This window comes from Triticum dicoccoides, chromosome 1B, assembly GCF_002162155.2.
Source record: "Triticum dicoccoides isolate Atlit2015 ecotype Zavitan chromosome 1B, WEW_v2.0, whole genome shotgun sequence".
Lineage (NCBI taxonomy): Eukaryota > Viridiplantae > Streptophyta > Magnoliopsida > Poales > Poaceae > Triticum > Triticum dicoccoides.
The window spans coordinates 65,227,287-65,231,952 of record NC_041381.1 but is presented as its reverse complement, the minus strand read 5'-3'; the positions used below and the strand labels follow the sequence as shown (position 1 = coordinate 65,231,952).

At 44.6% G+C, this 4,666-nt stretch overlaps 1 long non-coding RNA gene across 1 annotated transcript; it reads left to right on the top strand.

The window, feature by feature from the left end:
- The first annotated feature begins 2,482 nt into the window (after positions 1–2,482).
- LOC119301389 lies at positions 2,483–4,666 on the top strand. The gene is made up of 8 exons (XR_005147033.1): positions 2,483–2,698; positions 2,812–3,066; positions 3,272–3,414; positions 3,521–3,602; positions 3,703–3,942; positions 4,021–4,095; positions 4,193–4,497; positions 4,590–4,666. It is a non-coding gene; the product is annotated as an uncharacterized LOC119301389 (long non-coding RNA).

The following is a 4,666-nucleotide window of genomic DNA, read 5'->3' as shown; positions in this document are numbered from 1 at the left end:
CTGCCCTGGTTCCCAAGCGCCATCACCGGTCCCCGGATCGCACGAGCAGCCGCCGCCTCCGATCCCTCCCCCTGAATCCACCGTAGTGGTGGACTCTCTCCCCCTGAATCCCCCACACTCCTCGACAAGCTCCCCTGCCTCCCAGTTCCCACCGATGGAACTCCATGCACCCAGATGCAGTCCGAGAACGGCGTCGCTGTAGTCCAAATCCATGTGCGGGGAGATGCTACAAGTTCGCTGTCCCTCGATCTGCCGAGAAGCCTCGCCATCGTGCCTTCTTTTCTTCCAATCGCGTAGCTTCAGCATGATATGCTCGACTGATGCATCTCTTTCTTTTTGTTTCTTTTTCGCAAACATCTTGCTTTTCGTACCTCGACTTGTGTTAGATCTTTTTGCAATACCGACATAGAGAAGTCTGCAGTTCCAACTGATATTCAAAAGTTCAGCTCGACGCCATGCGAGACACTGCAGAGCTGCCGTGGTGTCGATTGAGGCACTGAAGTCTAGGGCTGCTGCATGCTGCATGCTCTTTCTTTCTGAGGTCGAGGAGCTGGAGTGCAGTGGTGTCCATGCTCGCCACCCTTCTAGAGTTCGGCGCTACTGCGGGCTTTCTCTTGCTACTTTTTGTCTTACCGTGAGAGGGAGAAGAAATTATTTAATGTACTTTTTCTCCTTTACACTTGCTACTCTGAAATAATTGGTTCCCGACAGTAGGTTGGTTCTGTTCTAATAATGCAACAGAATTAATGGACTACTGGATGAGAAGTTGTGTTTTGCTTTCACTGTCACTAGTGCATTCAACTTTCACTAGCGCTGACTTTCTTCCCACGGCCAAACTGAACTTCATCGCGCCGCTGGCTTTTACCTCCAGAACTGAGCCTTTCTTCCTCCATGCTGCTGCTGCAACTCTTCCTCCATGCTGTGGTTGGAACAATTCGGGAGCAACAGCGACTGATTGCATTCAGGAACTACGGTTTAGAGTTGTGGAGTGTTTCGGAATTTCAGTGATTGACATTCCTTGATGCTGAAGGTCAATGAGCTTTTGTTGTTTTAATGAGAATTTGAGGTGTTGATCTTCTGGTTGTGATAGCAACATGGTTCTTAAGTATTAGTCGGGATGTTACTTGTCATTAACTTCCCACTTATAACGTGACACTAAAGACACTTTGTGGTGACAGTATATCAGTATGATATAACTTCCGATAGCCTAGAAGTTGGAGATCTAGTGTTAATTATAGTCTAAGACCAACATTTACTTTGTAGATTCCTCTTTTCTAGTGTCACACATCATTTCTGCAAGTCTTCCGCTGCCCTCTATATTAGTTATTTACTTGTTTGTTCTGCAAGTCTTCTGTCAACAACTGATGCATTTCTTCTTATGTTTCTGCAGTTCTGTTAACTGAACTTCACTTCTTTGAATGATTGAACGGCAGCTGACGTTTGGACTATTAGTCCAAATGCTCGCGTGTGAAGTGCCACCGAAGATATATAACAATCCTATTTTCACATGTTACACAAGTCTGAGAGTGTGGCTTGCACTTTGTCTCCGCGCCACCTTAAGACAAAATGATAAAGTGTTTCTGCGGATTCAGGGGATTTGTTGTAAATTTCCAATTTTTTATTTTGTTTCAATGAGCTATTTCTGAGATGCTTAGAGACGTTCCATGAAGTTCTGGTACAGCTATACACCAGGTTCAAGTAACTGTGCCAAGTTCTACTACGGCCATACGCCTACTACCAAGATTGTCTGCGTGACTTGCTGCTGCCGACTACTAGACATGTGTGCTTGTGGACTACTTGTTGGACGTGTGTTCGTTTTTTTCCTTTTAAGTTACATACTCAAGATACTTGCTAGGTTTGGTCGCCGCGTGCTTGTACATCGCATTGATCTATGAAGAAAGAAAACGCATAAGAGAGGGATATTGTAGTGGTTAAAAAAATGAATAGGAGAAAATAAGAGTGAAAAAAGCGTGTGTGGGAAACACTCACCACTTTATCACAAAATGGCCCACCACGGAAATGTTGCGTTTGGAAAACAAAGACTAGTCATTTTGTAATTAGCCTAATTAATGTTTGTACCTAGCTAGTATGATGTGTCGGCCTCTTAGTCCCTTTTCTCTTGTTCTCCATTATTTCTTGAAAGTTCAATAATATCCGTTCAAATTTTAAAAATGGTGAAGTTCGATGTCTATGAAAAATTCGGATTTTTCACATTATTAAAAAATAAAAGTAAGAAGTTCAAAATTTTAAAACAAAGAAGTTCAAAAAACTTGATTTTCCGGACAGGGCGATTTGGTGCCCGAGCCCAGCTGCTCCCGATATCCCAAGCGTCCATATCTGGCTTGGGATCCAAATAAATCGGTCTGACACACCTGACAATCGTAAAGAAAAAACAGCGTAGGAAGGAAATACAGTATGGAACAGTGGTGAATTCGTGGGGCCAATTCGTATCGCTGGGACGGTGGACGGGCGCTGCCGTCCTGGTCCGTGGATCAGAAAGTTGCAATTCTTACCGAGCCGCAGATGAGATAACGACGGAAAAGCTGGGCCGTTTGTCGCCTGTTTCCTCTCAAGAACAGCTTCGTCCCCCTTTCGTCTACGAGTGAGCTGCTCGTTGCGGCGGCGCTAATTTCGGCCACCCGCGGCCAAGGAAAACGGAGGACGCTGGTGTGGAGTTTCTTCTCGACGCCGTCGACAGGTTAATTTCTATAGATCTGGATATTTCGTGGGATTTGTTTTGCATTCTGCCAGACCTGAATCAGGTAGGTAACAATGTGGCCTGGCCGTCATCCATTGCCATTCTTCTCTCAGGTTCCCGCTGCGGGAGGAGTACGCGGACAACATTGAACACCCAGATCCGGTTCCTCTGGTCTTGTTGCCCACGAGAGAAACCAACCGTGGCGACCCTGAAGACTCAAATGCTGGGTCTGGCTGCGGGCAATGGCTCGGCGACTATGGAGCTGACAAAGCACGAGACGGAATCCGCCGGCATTCAGATTCATCTCCGACCATGTCAGCGCAGTCAACTGACAAAGTCAACCCACAGGCCCCAAGTTGGACAAAAAGGTCTGAACCTGAATCCCATCCGACTGTTTTTCGATCCATTTTACTATACAAAATCGTAGCAAAATCATTTACAAACTGAGAATATGATATAGATAGGTTAGTCATTGGCAGCTGATCCTTACTGGCCAATCGGCAAAAAGTTCAGTGCTATTACTTTTGAGATTCTAGTGTGCTGAATTTATAATATGTTTGCAACAAAATTCAGGTTGTGGCTGGGTAGTGCGCCGACAAACCGAACAGCGTGACCGTCTCGCATTAGTACTCTTTAGCGGTCAATTCGCAAATATGCGGAGGAACTGACAAAGAGTGTCGTACTACCAGCACTTGGCCTGAGTTTTGATTCACTTGGTGAGGCATATGACTTTTACAGCCTGCATTGCTCACTTGCATTTACAGAAAAAAGAATATTTGTTCTTGCTTGGTAACTACTCCTATTTGCTTTGGCATTGAACAGATAAAACCTGAAAACTACTTTGATAATTGAAGATTTTTGGCATCCGGTTGCCGGGAGCCAGGTGGCTTCTTGTTACATGAATGTAAGCATTAAAAACAAAAAAAAACTTTAGATATAAATTTATGGATGATGGGCGTACATTAAAAATAACATGATTGAATTTCATGTGGTGATACTATCAGCACAAATCGAAGCACTGTGAGCAGCTCAGAGCCTAATTGCTGCTGGCAAACAGAACCAAGGTGCGGCAGAAGCAAACGAAGAGGACCAGCCTGGACCAGGAACTTCTAATGGTGCAGGACATCAAAACGGGAAAACTGTAATGGAAGAAATCTCAGATTCCTTGAGCAGTGACAGTGATGGCAATGGCGGTGATCCAAACGATCGCATTATCAGGGCATATCAGAGAGTAGAAGACAGAGGTTTGCCATGCAAATTTAGTGGTTTTGCTTCTTGTAATTGCTGTGCGGACATTTAATGTTTATACAAACTTAATAAAGGTCAACCCCTAGGGCTACAGAGTTCACAGGGAAGCCTCCGTATTAGGAATGACGTGGAAGGTGGCCATGTCACAGGTTTGTGCTTCAAAAAATATCGTATGGCTGGTGTGGAAAACATGTTTGTGAGGAGCTGTTGAAAAGCAACATCTGATTGAATAAGTGCACATGACAGGTTTTGCGCCACGGAGTATGATGAGGCTGAGGCAAAGACGGTTGATGTTTGAACTTCTGTTTTTCTGATATCCAGGTTTCTGATGAAAACAATACACTCATTTGTTGATTGTAGATGCTGCCTCTCCTGGAGGCCAAGAGCAAGGTGGAGAAACAGGGGAAGCTGGAGACGGCGTTGCTAATGATGACATTAATTGGGAAGAACTGAAGAATGAAAGCCAGGAAGCACCACCAATGACTACTCAAGAACAAATGGATACTGATAATCAATTTGCGTGAAACCTTGATCACTATGCAATGGCACAGGTACATGGCCACAAGCCAAAATTGTTTTTCCTTGACGGGGTTGCATTTAACTGTGCCGTTGTTGCTGAAAAACATGTTTTTTCATCTTTCAGAGCTGGACGTTGAATTGATGAAGATCACATAGATTCGATGTGGCATCGAAAGTGCCAACAAATTACATGGGAGAGCA